The following is a 17,201-nucleotide window of genomic DNA, read 5'->3' as shown; positions in this document are numbered from 1 at the left end:
AATGTTGGTTTGCGTGTTCAAAAGTCCTCGCTGTTACGCCGAACTCTGAGTCAATTGAATTCACTTCACATGCTACTTTTTGAGATCCACTTTTAGGCGCAATAGAACAGTAGCAAAATACCATGTCTGTTTGCTAGTCTTTGTGCCTGTACGTAACAAGTCTTGAACCGGTGAAGGGGTTTTCGTGAAAATTGATATTGGGGAGTTTTTTTTTCAATATTAAATTCAAATTTACAGGATCTGAACTATCGGCGTCCCAAATTACATTCAGCTTCAGACTGTGCAGAATTTAAAATCAGACTAATGTCTGAATTGGTTCAGGCTGTAATTTTCTTAGCCTGTTATTAGATTAGATTAGATTCTCAAGATGGCCAGTTGAAACCTATAAAATTTTACATCAGATAGACTTCGGGTAACGCTGTTTTCCTATACCAGTCTTGCAGAAAGCAGGAACTGACAGAGGTAGAAGTATCTTGGCAGCTTTGAGATAGAGGGAGTTGATGTGGAAGGAATGTTACGAACATTCATCGTGTTACAGCTATTTGGGATGGAATTCCATTCCAACTGTTTCGTGGGTATCCACACTACAAAACGCAGTGTTTAAATCGCTTATAGCCTATATAGCACCATACAGGAACAGATCAGGGGTTAGGACACGGTCCAGTAGTCCGCTGCGTAACGAAGGAACAGTGACGTTACCGAACGACCGATGGGAAATCATTTTTAATGTATAACCTCTCGTCTATCTTTATTTCCCCTTCTCCAGTCTGGTTGCTGAGAGACCATCATCAGCATTATTACATAAAATAATCGATGCTTATAGATGTTTTATTGCTTTTCTGGCATTATTTATCTGATTTGTAGAGTGCATATTTCTATATTCTTTCAGCTTCTTCTGAGTCGTCATACTAACAAACTCGTTTAATGTTACAATGACATAGGGCAAATTATTATTATTATTATTCACCACTTCATATGGTATTTACTTCTATGCAGCCGATACAAACCTTGCCCCTGAGGTACGTAGTGCAGCAGGTATCTCCGAAATACATTTTGTTTATAATATGTGTTACATGTATTATATAGTTTTATTGTGAGGGATGACTATATATTTTACAACAGCTTCTTTCGAATTTATTATTATTATTATTATGGCTCACCAACTCACTAAGCCAAAGTAATGCTCACCAATCACTGCAATAATCCCTATTGAGTCAACAGGGAATCTGTTTTAATAGGTCGTGCGATGGAATGAGCTGTCCAGATCCGTCCCACAATGACCTGATCTAACTTGATGCAGTTAAACGTGGCATAAACAGCACTGGGTAATTTCTATGTGTAGTGTAATTCTTAAGCTTACAGTAACTCAGCTCGTCAAGAAATTTCCCAACTTTTATAGAAACGTAAGTTTCATTACCGTGTTCACGAAAGCCCGCCATTAGGGCCTGTATAATCTTCAACACGTTCTAAATGTATCTGTTAACCAACGCTAACTGCAAGGATTTGACTACAGTGTGAGATCTGAGGTTGTCATGGTGGTGAGAATGTCGATGTTGTTGTTCTGGATGTAACGCTGTGTGGACATGCAGATAGATACTAACGTTTCGGAGGGACATAATTTAACCAAACAGCATCTTTCTCCTAAAATTTTGTACTTACCTACAAGTCCACGTGGCGTTGTAACCCAGAAGTAAATCATCGGCAGTTATATTTTATATAATCTTGTGCCATATAATCTATTATAAGTTTACCGCTTTGTTTCAGAGGTTTTTGTTACTCCACAAGCACCCTTGAAACGTCGGCAATCTTCTGTCAGACTACTCGACACAGCATCCCAAAAGACAGTCATCTTCATATACGAGGTCATGAGAACCTGAAATTTCAACTTCGATATTTGACATCGCATCGCCCTTGTACAACGTAGACATAAGTTGAATTTGGAGTATGTTCGCCGCTTTCCATAGTCATCTCGTCGCTATGTATTGGCGTAATAATGGCTTAGAAATGGTCCACATTATTGGCCACATCGTAGTGTCCAGACAGAGAGACAGCAACAGCAACAGCCCTATTAACCCCCCCCCCCCCTCGTGGGCATAAAACGCACACATCATTCCGATGTTTCTGTCCCAAGCTGTCGCGTGCTATTGCTTCAAACCACGGTATTGGGTCGTTCTCCCCAGATGGCGGGCCAACAGTTTCGATGCAGTCGGTATAAATCATAAGCAAAGAAAGCAAATACAGTCAAAGATATAACAAAAGACAAGGCCTCGGATTGTTATGTGAAAGTACAGTCACCACGCGTGAGTGTTTATAAATTAGTAGAACGAAAAATTCACAAAGCAAGATAATAAAATGAAGGTCTCAAAAGAAATCTGATCATAAATTTTGGCAACAAGTTCCGGGTTAGACTTTGCCGCCTTTACTATTCGCGCAGTTGTAGAATGGTAACAAGAGGATGGCAATTAAGTTCAGACATACACAGTTAAATTCAGGATCTTCTGAAACACGATAATAACACCCTTAGTTACCATAAATGACGAGGAATATCTTGACTAGGTGAGATTGTGTCAGCTTCTCAAGAAGGACGCTCCTATACGAAGACATTTTACCCTGTGCATCTTGAATTTCTGAAAACTATGGTACGTGTATATTCGTTTCAATCGTGTTCGCGCGGTGTCGTGGAGGAGGGGCGACGTTGTATTCCCCAAATTAAGTAATTCCCCGTTCTGTCTCGACAGAAGGACTGAATGCGATAAAATATGTCGTATTCTATCGACCCATCAAATTTCAATCTCAGCTTCTAGCGTAGACATGAGAGGTAAAAGCTAGAAATTGCTTCTTCCTGCATTTATTAATATCCATCTGCGACTGTTGCATTACGCACTGCACAGTCATAACCACGCATATACGACATCTGAAACTAGTAACTGAATATCATAACTGCAACGAACTGAAGGATGGAACAGTTAGGTCTACCGAGAGGCAGCACCTTAGACGTATATGTAAGATTTATCTACTTTGAATCTTTGTCAGTCGTTTGCCTATACCGATTAAAGCTTTCGTGTATTTCCTCAGTCTCCTCGGACAAATTACCTTCAAATAGACCACATCAGTTTTCCAACATTCATTATCATATCTTATCTCATTAGACGTAAAATAGGGTTAACGTAGCCTATATAACTGAAACTTGTTCAAATAGCTCAATATTTACAGCAGTAAATCAGTAGAACACCATTTGGAAGTTAGACGAGCATTGCTTATTCCTAAAGCATTGTGTGTATTATATAGGTCACAGATAAGACACATGTAAACATGATTGCTGTGTAACCATTACTACAAGTGTTTCGACAAATCTGTGCCCCTCCACGGTATCTGGATACAATGTTAAGAGTTGTCTGAAGGAATATTTCGCGACGATCAATATGAGGCATTCTAAGAGCTCTGAATCATTACCTTTAAGGTGGAATCATACCTCACATTAATGAAATTAGGTCTCCATCATTAAACGGACGAGGGATTGGTTGGTGCTCATGAGGCCTTCGTGTCTGGGCCATTAGTGGGTAGAGTAACGTCTGAGAGATTAATTATTTTGTAGCGTACGTACTACAAATCACCTGCAGTAAAATTACTGCATCATAAATTGGATATGCGAGACTGAACGTGTTTTATGAAGTTCTGTAGATACAGAGAACTTCGTAATGTCTTATATACTTGCATTAATGCATAATGTGATAAATATAAGGTAAATTACTTGTACTTTGTCCAGTATAATCTCATCTAAGTCCAAAAGATAAGCTTAAAGATATAAGAAACATTTCAGGTGGCCGTACCAAATAATCTGCAACATGGAGCATGCAATAAACTTTATTTTAGTGATGTTTAGAATCCGTGCAGCTTCATCTTTGAAGACAGAAATCTTCATACTCACCGCTGTGAAAAGCTCAAATTATATACAGCTTTATCTTTGTATCGCCGTTGTAATTTTATGGAGGATATTTATAAGAATATCATCGCATAGTTTATTTGATATGTACTGTAGATATAAACTGGAAAATAGGTCGTAATGCAACGGTAAACGATAAAACACCTGTGCTGTTGTTATTATCATACAAAAGTTTGATTATAACCACTATAATTAAAATTTATAAATATTGCTTTATAAGGAAGATAAAGTTACTTCAATAAAAAATTAACACTAAACAAGGCAAGAAGTCAGTTTCACGCTCAGGCCAGCCTACTCCATCGTCTTTCCTATGCATACTACGTGTCCTGCCCATGGCATAATCCTTGATTTGATCACTCCAATAATATTTTATGTTGAATACAGAGCAGTGAATAACGAACACTACCAGATTTTGCGCTCAGTTTATAGTAAGGAAATAGAACCCATAAACAACATTGCCTCCACTGAACCGCCAGAGAGAGAAGGGATTCCCCTATGGACGCGTGTTACATGTCGCGCTTATTGCAGTTAAGTAAATAGCCTACTAGTATACACCGTTGTAATAAAATTACATCATGTCAGATTGTTAGATACCGAACAAAATTTAGCGTGCAGTGTTTGTGTGAATTACGTTCATAGTTGATTACGAACATTGCATGACTTATTCGTATAGAGCTGTCTATGTCTATATATTTATGTATTATACCATATGGACACTGATTCAGTATACATATTTTTTTCTAATGCCTTCGTTTGTTACTGCATATTCCTCGTTTTCCATAAGTTCATTAACTGAAGATACAAATGTATTGTTACAAATTAATCGCAAAACAGATTTTTACTGCGTGGAAGTCGGGCATGTTAGTTTTGTCTTCAGTCAGTTATGTACTGTATATAAAATGTGTGAAATTTAAATGTTATTTATTGCTAAGTCCTATATTTTACTTTAGCTCGTGTGTATCTTGTTTGAACTATTATACCTTTTTGATACAGTGTGTAACTTCTGGTTCAAGATTCATATAGAGTAAAGGATTTGACCAATTTGAGAAAAAAATAAATTTTCTCCGCAGCTTCTAATGTAGGCTCACAAATTTAATCGAAATCAGTAGTTTAGGAGATAACACACATGCACACCCACACGACTTCCTACGAATTCGTTTATGTTAAACACTTCGTGTGTTTCAGTCCGAATCTAAAACTTTTTATGTGAAGTCTACAGTCAGATTTGCCCCTAATTTTCATCTTGTATGCTCAAGTCCATTATAATGTATTCTTGACACAACACTCTAATCAGACTTAATGGTTTTGTTGGTAATCACTGATTTGAGCTTCAGTGATAATATGTGGTTGTTATTAATTAAAGTAACAAATACGGTACAATATAAGGGATATATGACATTAAATACACTAAAACATGTACATTTTATTTTGAAGCATTTACCCTACGGTACATATAGTAAGAGTAAAATATCTGTATAGTGTTACATCGATGTAGATGATTTTCTTCCTCAAAAAGTAATTTTATATGAGAAATTAATAAGTAACGTGACAATTTACAGCCACAGAATCTGAAATAATGCAGAACAGGAAGAAGTTTAATCCGTTCTTTTGCTGCTGATGACGATTGCTTTCAAGTTGGCTTTCATGCTGACACTCTGGACTATCTGGGGACCCGAGGTTCTATTTACTATTCTAAATTTTTATAAAAATCTAGTTTCTATATTTGGAAAAGTATCCCATGTGATTCAAGGCTATTGGCATCGGCTAGATATGCTTTTTAATGCGCTATCATACTGAAAGGCCTTAATACAAAAAAATATAAAGGTACAGGAACACACAAATAAGTAGCAACAACAACGGTTCAGACATCTTGAATTGCGGTAGAAGGGAAATAAAAGATATAACCGTTGAAATGCAGTTGCACGTAAGAGACTGGAGCATTTACACTCAATTGCTCTGTATTTTGGATAGGAATTCGTGACCACCACACAAAGTACCGTCTTTAACCTGCGACCCGCGGAGGTCCCAGCTTGCAATTTAACTGTCTGGTGTGATGTGTCTCAAATAGCGGACCAAATGGACGTTGCCCAGGATTGTGGGAGTGGCAAGGAACGTAAATGTAGTATCCTCAGAAACGTAATTGGTCACCACTTTAATATGTGTTTTTAGTATTACATCCTGAAAGATGTTTAGTGAAACAGATGCTACATAGTTATAAGAAAAAAATGTTTTTACTTCACAGATAATTATATTTCAACAAACAGATGGACTTTACGTCGATGTTGGTGTTCTAGGTAGTATCGTCGCATGGACTTTTATGTAAATATAAACGTTTCATAACTCACTACCTTCATCATCAGGGCTGAAGAGAGGCTGTTTAGCCCTGAAAACGGAGACAGTATGTTGTTCCGAAACGTTGATATCTACCTACAAGTCCTCACAGTTTTACTGTCCAGGAGACCAAAATTGACTTCTTCACCGCAGTGAGAACACCAGTCTTACATAGATTTCCTCTAAGTCCAGCCAATTTAAATAGTCCCTTTGTAATTAGACTTCAGTAAATTATATAATTATCAGAAAACAGATGTGTAACTTTTGTTACATATGTAATACAGAACGGTTGCAAAACCAGCAGTTTTGGTAACAATATCAGTGGAAAATGGAAAGGACGGGATATATAAAAGTAAATAAAAAATAAACAGTGTCTGCGTTATCTGAGCACCGTAGACCCGAGGGACTTCATCCCGCACAGTGATGCCGTTACCACCGCGATATCACAGAAAGCCCATTAAGCGATAGACAGACCATGCGGAATAAATGTCAGAACTCGTTTAAGGGTTGTAAAATAACTGCATATGTTACTGGTCATTTTGCACATAAAAGCTGTTAGTCAGTACATGTCTTGTCTTTAACACCACTCGCGGATTTAGGCGGAATTCTTTTACTGGACGCTTGCACATACGTACACAAAAATTGATTGCAGTTTTAGTGATGCCAAGTTGAAAGAAGGAATTTTTGTCGGGCCTCAGATCAGAAAACTGTTGGACGATGGAAATTTTGAAGCCAGACTTTCTGCTAAAGAACTCGCAGCGTGGAAATCTTTTGTATCTGTGGTGAAAGGTTTCCTTGGAAAGCGGAAGGAAGAAAACTACCAGCATCTTTGTAAATAAACCCATAAAAATGACATTAGTAGTAGACTAAACTTTGTACTGTATACGGAAACGAGAAAAAAGTAAAAGTTATCGTATCAAAAGAATTTTACGTTGTAAGTGTTTTTCAAGGTCATATTTGAAATCAGCGCCCCAAAATTAGTAAAGAACACTAAAAATTGTCCATGTTACCGGAGAAAAGTGAAAAATTGTTTCCCTCTGACTTCTATTTATTATAGGAAAATAAATTTTAAGCCTACATGGTTCAATACTTTGGTACTACATTGTCAAGTGTAATTTTAATACGTGTTTTCTGTTACAGACCCGGTTGAAGCAAGTCGAGCAAGTGATGGTTTCACCACTCAGCACTTGCCACTGTATTTGAGGCCTAAGGAACCTGTTGCCCCTATCATGCTACCCTCTACTACACATTGTTGACACACGTGAGTGCTTTAAAATGTTACTCTCAAAGCGTTATATTACAAAGCTGGAGCGTGCCAAACACGCCACCAAATTATAATCTCATGTACGAGTAACGTTACACTAACCTACACTTAACCCAACTATATCCATAGAGTCCTCATTGAGACGCTAATAGTTGCGTAGCTAATCAAGTGACGTTCTAAGTTTATGGAACCAGAAGATACAATACCGTGTTTACAAGAACCCGATACTTATCCCTACTAGAGCAACACAAACGTTCTCTTTCTCCCATCCCATTACTCTAAAATCGACTTTGATATTAACTTCGAATCAATTTTATAGTCATCCAACTGGCCTTTTTCTTTCGGGATTTCTAACCAAATTTTTGTTTTGTGTGGGTGTGAAACTCGGTTTATCACTTTACGGAAAAACGTAGATTGAGGATGGTTTGAAAACAGGACGAGGAGAAGAATTTTTGGCTTTTCGTAACAGACTATTGAACTCTACATTTTCATTAAAACTGGGGAATTTCTTGACAAGCCGAGTTACCAACGGCGTCTCAAGGCTCTGCTTCATACAGTTAGTTAAATCCTTTGAATTATTATTCATATTGTATGTCCCTTCATTTACCTACATTACTTGAAAGAAAAGTGCGATAAACTTAAAGGCACAGTGACACAGACGAGGACGAACGGTAATTATAATAAACATTGCCATATGTTAGACGGTAGTGAGAGTTATAAGTCCCAGCGTAACTCAGTCTTATTTGACTCTGAAGATAAAGGCTGGGATTGAGAATTATATCTCTAATTCCAATTTCATTTGAGACCGTTTCCACGCAGGATAAGATTGGAGTGTAGATCACGCACGTGGAATGACACTAGGGGTACAGTTGGGAGTGTAGGAACCCCCATGTACCTTAGACACGTGTTCAGCCTTACGTTCGATAGCACAGTAGCCCCAAATCAACGGAGGAACTGTTGGGGTTATATTGGTCTCAGGGCAATACTTAAAGGCGATTGTCTAGGAATAGGAGTCCGTGTCTACAGTAAAGAAAGTAACTCCCCTTATTTATGTTGCATTCATTAGAAGCTAGCTGCTGGCTTGTCTAGCCCGTAAATGTGCTTAGCTGTTATTATGTTTAAAATAATCCGGCAGAATTGTTGTATGTATTTTTATTCTCGCCGCCCCCCCCCCCCCTTCCAACGCCAGATATTTCACATTCCGTCATATCACCACCAATCATATACTCCACCTAGAACGTGTGTGTTGCACAGTTACTTTTGAATCACTCTGTAGATGACAATCTGTATCAATGTTATACTATACTATTTTATAAATTTGCGATGGACCAAAGTATTTATTAACCGCCAATTTTAACCTCTGATACTCTGTATTAACGGGACTATTTAACGATTGCAGGTGAAGCATTGAATACGGTCTCGTATCTCCTGGTGCCTGTATAAATAAATAATTTGTATTGCTTAATAATTCGTAGCAAGGCTGTGTAATTTAGCTTCAAAGATAACGCTCTGATACAACTGTAGTAAGGAATTAATGTTAGCCCCAAGATGATTCAGTGTTGCATCGAGGAAACATGAGGTTCTGTGGCCATGACCTCAGCTTTCGGAATGCAGTGCTAAAAAGCTGAGGTTTATCTCTGGTTAGAAATTAGGAAAGGTAGAGCGATGATAAGAAAGGGTTGATTATCATGGTATTATGGTTCTGTGTATTTTGTGGGGGTAAATTTTACATTACGGACGCTTATTCTATCTTTAAAACATACCCAGATTACTTGCTGAATAGCACAGTAGCCTACAAACTCATTTGCCTCATCAGTGTAATTCATATTTCTGCTTGTACCAGCTTCTTGAATCTTCGGATGCTGTTAACCAGATTGTTGCCATAGAGATGGTATAAATATGACGAAAAATGAATATTAGTCGAAAATTCTGAAGAAGAGACGCTTGGGAAAAATGAAGTTAGAAAGGGAGCAATTATAGAATGGATCTTACAGGTATTGTGTATCGCGTTGTGGACAGGATTAAACTGGCTCACGATAAAGTCCAGTAGCGGCTTCTTATGAACACGGTAATGACTATTTGGGCTTCATATATTTTAATTGTAACTATTATTTTAGCGATGTTTAAAAAAGGAAAGTTGGTGACATATTTTTGTTAGCAGGTGAGGTTGAAAAAACACTTTGCGCGGTTACGCATTGTTTCATAAGTTTTTTCTTCCTCTAACGTCAGGTGTTTGTTTGTATCTGGCATTAAATCCCTTTCCTCCTATTTCTATAGCACGAAACACGTCTCCATAGCCGTTACAAATCCCTACAAAATACATCCGTCGCTTGAGCGTAAGAAGGTTCTAAATCTGTCGTGTTGAAAATCTTGGTTACAAAGAAAACAACAAGCTAAATGAAAATCAGATTTGTTTATTTAATGACGGTTTATCACGTTCGTGCAATTAACAACTTAAACGGGTGATGAGTGTGGATGTCGAATTTATAAAAATTGAAAAGAAATGTTCATAAACTAATTTTAAGTTATAATTTGAGGTTTTCACAGCGGTGAGTATGAAAATTTCTGTCTTCTGGGTTGTTGCGCTGTGTAGTATATCGCCCTGATGACGGAGGCAGTATGACCTCTGAAACGTTGGTAAACATATATCATACTACACGGCGCAACAACCCAGAAGACAGAAATCTTAATTTTAAGGTACTAACCCATCACTGTTAGGCGAAACTGAGAGTTCACAAATGTCTTAATTTCTAGTTAATATCCTCATCACAGTGTCTCGTGACATACTATCTTCACCTTCTTTCAAAGAAGTCTAGTGACTAATGAACATTACAATATTGCATTCTGATTCAGAATTTGTTACCATTAAAGTCCACTTTCATGTAAATGTCAATGTATTACTATGCTTTAATAGCCGTCGCCCATCAGTCGGGCTATAAAGTGACAACGCACTATAGCTAGTTAATCACCCGCTTTCAAGTAAAGTGACATTGTAGTAAGTCATGTTGAAGCTTTCCGACATAATTAGGTCAAGTAGTCATGTTTTGACACAGCTGTATCAAGATGGTCTCCTAATTCATTAAACATTAACATTAAACCCACGCAGAGAGGGAAATATTTTTTGCAAGGTAGTGTAAATATCACAGAAAATATTTCTCGAGGAATGGTAATACAATTGATACAGCATCTTTATATTTTCTGTGATAATAGATTTACATACATTTTCCTTAAACGCGCAACTGCTGTCAGCCTTTCAAAAATTGTTTGTTTTTTTTTTTACAATTTTTGTAGGCTAGGCAGCAGGATCATTTAGTATAAATTTAAAGGTTTATTACGATGGTTATTGTTATAAGTAAAACTGTTCATTTTGACTTTGTCCGTCGTATAAACTCTAAAATTATTCAACTACAAAGTTGCAAAAGTAAAATAAAACTTTCCAAACTTTGCAATTTTACAATTTTGTAATTTAGACGATGTACAGAGTAAAAAAAACAAAAACAATTTAACATATTAGGATCACACATTAAATAACCAATGTCATACTCCTGTACCATTTCAACTTACTACATCATTAATTACATATTCAAGGATTAACTAACCAGCTATTTTTCGGTTTTAAAGTTGACATCAACCTCTGTCTCTGCATTATATCGGTTAGTAATTTCGGCGATATCGCATCGAAAATGGATACAAATGTTTTTTCCATTCAGCTTTATATTGTTTTATCTGCGTGTTCTCTTTATCCGTTATATGTGCTGTTCAGGCAACACGCTTAACATACACGCCGGAAAAGTAATCGCATTATCACGGCGAATCATTCCACTGTTTCCCTTTAACTAAGTTAATATTTTGTGTTGTGTATGATTTTTACTTTAAGCAGCGTTTTCTATTGATTGAACAAATTTATATTTGCAAAGTGTTGTGTTTTCTTTGCGGTACGGAATTTAAAACACGGAAATGACAGGCGGACATGTTTGGTCTCATTATTAGGTCCCTTTTTCATTGAACACATAAAAAGTTTATAATTTATCAGCCATTTCCCAGTGGAATCAAAAGTTAGGTTATGATTCCGTTTCTAATGCTCTGCAGCTACTAAACTGTTTCTGTTTACGCTTTTACGAACGAATTAATGGAATAGATGAGTTCCGGAGAGGAGAGGGTCGTGTTTGTGTTGTCTACCTCAGTTCTTTTCTTTCTACTGTGTTTTCCAAGTGTGTCTCTACTCCACCCGGTTAACAAACAAGTGGAGTTGGATGGCTGGAGGAGGAGGGTACAGGAGAGTTAAACATAACTGTAACATCACAAAACATGGCGGTCTCCAACTTTGTTGTCTTACCACGCTCTGTACACAAACCTCAGAGCATTTGGGTCATCATTATACGTCATTGTCCTACAAGTTTCGCCACAGGCCTATACCCCTAGAGGGTAATGAAAGTCTGTTCTGTTATTTTGCGATGTTGTATCACCTACTGAGTTTATGTTTGTGATGCTAGCTTCTAAGTTTATTTTAACGACTTTTTCTAAAAATTCACGCCAGTTATGTCCATAAATTTAGAAAAAACAGTCGACAAAATACAGAATAACAAAAGCTACAATATGACGTTGTTAGCATTTCGTGCATGTGGAAAAACGCGTAAGGTTTTGTTTTCGTCATGTTCGTCCGTCCCTCCGCAGGTAATGGCCTCCAGACTAGTAGATCGATTTCGAAGAAACTTGGTGCCACAGACATATACTAATTGTGTCGACCCATTTTTATTTCGGTTTAATTTTAATAAATTTGAAGGAATCGTTTCTTGTAAGTACAGAGATTTGAGAGATTTTGATAGATCTTAATTAAACTTGATAAACCTACATGGTTTGAACTTGATTAATATTCATGGCGTTTATTGTGATTTATTATCAGAATGATGATCATGTGCATAATTTTTCGTTTTTGGTTTTTATGTAAACGCGTTTCGTTTCATTCGGCCGTTAGTGTACACTCCTGCGTTATCCTAATCCCTATTTGTACAGCATTTGGTTACCTTTTGAAAGTTCGACAAATATTATATTAGCCTTGTTACTGGATCAGTTTTGTATGAGTTGTCGTTGAATCTTAAAAGAAAGTTAATTTTCACTGTTACATTGTGTGTCTCAGTGAAACATTCGCACAAAGAGACCAATGCAGAAGCAAGTAATTTGAACTGAAAAAAAACTTAAACCGCTTATGGATCTTCTGGTGACAGAAAAAGTGACTGCCAGAAGATCTCATACTGAGGCTTATCGCTTTCCTAATTCATGACCTCATACGTGCTAACTTGTGTATGTCTCTTGGCGGAAGTAGCAGGTAGTCTCGGAGAGAGAGAGAGAGAGTCGACTCAAAAGCGGATTTCTCACTATAGCAACACTGTCATCCGATCCCTCCTTGTTTCCTCACCTGAAAATATAACAAATTTCTGGCACCACTGGAAGGATCATGTAATAAGACCTGCAGTCTTTCCTTAACGATGGGTGTTAGAAGTTGAAGGGCAGAAGCCATTGGGGGCGTGAAATGGGAGAAAACATATGGCCTAAACACGAAAAATTAATCACTAGTCTCTTTATACATAGCGACATAAACCATTGTTACACTGGAGATCCTGACAGCAGAAGGAAAGTGTCTCCTGAGTGCAGACGCCCGGAATCGCAATTGCTCAAGGCGGCCGCACTATGTCGGTAATCAATTGATGGAATCATCGCAGCATCTCGCCACCCCTAACCCCTCTTCGCTCTGTGTTTCGATCGTCTCCAAGTTCGTGTCATTGTTAAAGTTACTCCTTCTTTTTAGCGCGTCATGAAAATGTGCTGATAAGCGGAGATAAAATTCCACACATTCTTATATATTAATTTAGGCCTACTTTTGGATCACTTAACCACTCCGCCAGTAACTCAGACTATAATAGCTTCGGATGATAGTATGGAAGATAAATAGAAAGGATAAGGAAGGAAGTGGTCGTGTCCTAAATTAAGGCGTTATCCTGGAAGTTATAGCAAGAGACCGAGGAAGAATACGATGGACCTTAGTCAGGATTGCCGTTCTCTGGATTCAGGCTGAATCTGTGACGTCCCGAATCAGAAGGAAATTATTAACCACTCGACCACAACAGTCGGTGACGTATTCTTGAACTCGGTACCAGAGGTGAGCGGTTAGTTCACACTCCAATCTCTTTGCTTCAGAGGAGGGAGCTCCTGGCACGCTTTTTTTACCACTATCATTAACATTATTAATATTGTATAAGATACTAGTATTTCCACGATTTTCAGGTCTTAACTATAAAAGGATAATTTATGTGTATTTAATATTTCAGAACTTTTGAATATTTACTAAACAATGAATCTACAAAGTGTGTGTGTGTATCTTTGCCACCAAAATGTCAAGGAAGTACAAACCACAAATTATTGTAATCGGGGTTTTAGAAATCGAAGTAGAAGCCAAGAATAATAAGAAGACAACGGCGTCTTGAGTACTTGAATAAACGCAGGAACCATCTGCGAGGAATACGGAAAATAATATGTAAGAGAACGAAGAAGTGGCAAGTGAAAAAATGAAAGAGAGGATGCAATCTGTGCCAGCTGTTACACAATGCAGGGAAAGTGGCTAGTCAAAGGAACAGGAAAACTTTATATAAAAATATGGCGGTTAGTTGAAGGGTCCGTGTTTAAAGAAGAGAAAGAGACGCCCCGGAAAACTGCAAATTATGCAAAAGTTGAAAGGAAGAAAGCGCCGAACGCAAACCTTTGGACGAATAAAGGAGAAAAAAGTACGAAAGAATTAGGTGCGTGTTTCAAAGTTTCTACTGATTTGAATAAGTTATTCAGAGCGTATGAAAGTTTCTCTGCGTACGGAAACGCCGTCATAGTCGTAGTCTACTTTTGTTATTTGTTCTTGTGTCTATACAAACAATGGACTTCTCTGATGCAAGATTAAGTTGGGACGCTTCACGCAGGCGACTGTACGGCCTACATGCAGTTTAGTGACGTAGCTGCTGCCATTTTCGCATCATAGGACACTGGAAATCTTCCGATGACCACAGAGGCCTATGGGCACTTCAGGCGGAAGAAGTTAGGAAGAGAAGAAATGTCATTTATTTTCTTCCTTCTGCTCATTCCCCTTCGCTTGTTTTTATTCTTATTCTCCTTCTCAGTCTCCTACTTCTCCAATACAGGTTTATTCTTACTGAAGAAATTAACTCTGAAATCGATAGTTTTGCTAAGGATCTGTATATCAATACAGAGGCCCGAGTTAGTGTTTTCCTGGGTAACGTAGCAAGAAATTAATAACTCTCTGACTTCCGTAATTGAGTGTTCAAGGTGGAAGACAGAATTTAAATAAAATTAATTGTAGACATATTGACATTGAATTATATAATCACAGTGTAATGTAATGGTTCTTTTAAAACACTGTGCAGTATTTCTTAACATCAATAATATTTATGTTTGGCAATTACTGTATGTAACTGCGCTGTGTTAACTATATTGGTTAATGAGATATAAGTTTATGGTAAAGAATAGTGGTCAGTTTTAATGCATTATTCCATCATTTGTCTGAAAGGACTCGGGAAAATCACGAAAAGATCAGTCAATGTAATCTGTCTCACTGTCGAATTTCGAAAAGACAACTTTCCGAATAAGAAGCAAGAATTCTGATATTTAGAAAATTTATAATTGATACTTTGGTAAATAATAAAAATTACAGCTATTATGGAATATATATGATATATGTTTCATATTTTAAATCTAGGAATGTCTACCTGGTTACTTGTTTCAGGAAAATGTACATGAATTAAGGCCGTCTGTAACAGTTTATTGCGAAATGCTGCAGTCACTCGTCCAGCTAGTGACAGAGCCGACAAACCCCTGACTTCCATCTGGGGTCACGTTTCTTCTACTTTAATTCACAATACAGTACAATGAGCGGGGATTTTCGGGATATAACACAGCTTATATATAATGGGGAAGCAGGCATATAATAATTTTGTTCCCATTCTCCTGCTGTCAGTCAAACCCTGGCTTTATTGGAAGGTATAACATGGGTATTCTTTTGGGGAATACTTTTCTTGAAAGAGAAAGTTGAAGGGGAGGAAAATCGACAAAAATGTGATCCTTGTACGGTATCAAGTCTTCCATCCAGAACCTTCATCAATTGATGAACTGAGCTCATGGGCTAAAAGAGAAAAGAACAGACAATAAGAGAGAGAATTTTGGGAAGTGAAATGGAATTGTAGTGATACGAAACCTTTATTCTTCTCCTGTTCCTCATAAATTCCTACTTTCTTATTCAGGTAATAAATCCAGATAGGTAAAATCCTTTGTGTGTAGGCTAGTGATGTCCTGTAAGATTGTTTAGGAAGACCGTTTTTTGTGAGATGGTGTGAACAAACACATGAGATATTCTTTTAAAATTTTATATACTCGGAAAATCTGAAAGGAAAATGCCACTTGAAAGACGTGTGTAAATGGAAGGATAATATTAAAACTGATTTTAAATAAATGGTGTATGAAGGCGTGGGATTGACTCATGTTTCGGGACAGGGTCCAGTGGCAGATAGTTGTGAACACGGCAATGAATCTTTGGGTTTTATAAAAGGTAGGGATGTTGAACTGTTGTATCATCATATGTCCATGTGTGATAAATTTTAGCAACTATTTCGTGGAATATGAAATTTACATTTCTGTACGTTCTTTATCAAGACTTCTGAAAATTTGTATTTCCATACACCACTGTTTACTTTTTATAAAGTACAGTAAAACCTCTCTAACTTGGACACTTGCGGTTCCACGATAATGTGTCCAACTTACAGAGGTGTCCAGGATAGAGGGACAGAGGGAAATCATCCTTTCAAATTGTGGTGTAATGACAATATGGTAATTGTAAAGTATTATGGAGCCCTTCCCAAAAAGGAAATTATTTATAAGAAAAATCAAAAGGGTAAATTAGATTTTTACAAATTTTGTTTTCACTAAATTAAACTTGCATGGATAAGCTCAACGGGAAGGGCACCAATACTTTACGTTTACCGACAATGTAATCTATTTACTTACATAATCTAACTACTGTAGGCTTGCTTGAATTAAGAATAATTTTTAATGACAATAATAATAATCTTTTGAAACCCACTCTCATGGTTGCACAAATGTTCAGAATGTATTTTTTTTTAATTGTACTTACTGCAGTAGCTTAACATATGATGTCGCTTATTTCTTGTAAAAAAGTCCATCACAAGACACTGATTTTTTGCTTTTATCTTGGAATTTTCCATCCCTTTTCGAATTTTCGTCACAATCCGAATAAAGTTTCAACCATTCCTTGTTGGTTGTGAGCGAAAACATACCATTCCAATTTCTTTTAACACTGTTTAACTCAGTTGCAAGCACAGTACTGATATAGTTAAAACTCCAGTGAAGGGTTCAACAAAAGAATAACTAATCACCGCATTCCAATGAAGTGCTCAATGTCTCACACCCTCAACCGTAAGGTACTCCTCAGGTAGAAGGCGTTCATAAGTCATAAATTCAAAACAACAAAATACTAACTGTAAACATTTCCCATAAAAGCATTGAAGCTAAGTGGATGCATGCACCTGTCCACCTTACAACAAAAGGGTGACCAAGTTCCAGGATAAAGGAGTGTCCAAGATATAGGGT

At 37.2% G+C, this 17,201-nt stretch overlaps 1 protein-coding gene across 9 annotated transcripts in view; it reads left to right on the top strand.

Moving 5' to 3' along the window:
• LOC110831950 (acetylcholinesterase) overlaps window positions 1–17,201 on the top strand; it is a 322,930-nt gene that overhangs the window by 214,142 nt on the left and 91,587 nt on the right. For all 9 annotated transcript variants that reach the window (XM_087355399.1, XM_087355400.1, XM_087355398.1 and 6 more), the window contains one exon: window positions 7,415–7,535. The gene's annotated coding sequence lies outside the window, so the exon portion shown is untranslated. The remainder of the gene's footprint in view (window positions 1–7,414; window positions 7,536–17,201) is intronic.

Source organism: Zootermopsis nevadensis, unplaced genomic scaffold (genome assembly GCF_977971745.1).
Source record: "Zootermopsis nevadensis isolate Lab colony 2312 unplaced genomic scaffold, Znev_1.0 Znev_ptg000024l, whole genome shotgun sequence".
Classification (NCBI taxonomy): domain Eukaryota; kingdom Metazoa; phylum Arthropoda; class Insecta; order Blattodea; family Termopsidae; genus Zootermopsis; species Zootermopsis nevadensis.
Note: the sequence above shows the minus strand (reverse complement) of the source record. Positions and strands in the feature narration are given on the sequence as shown.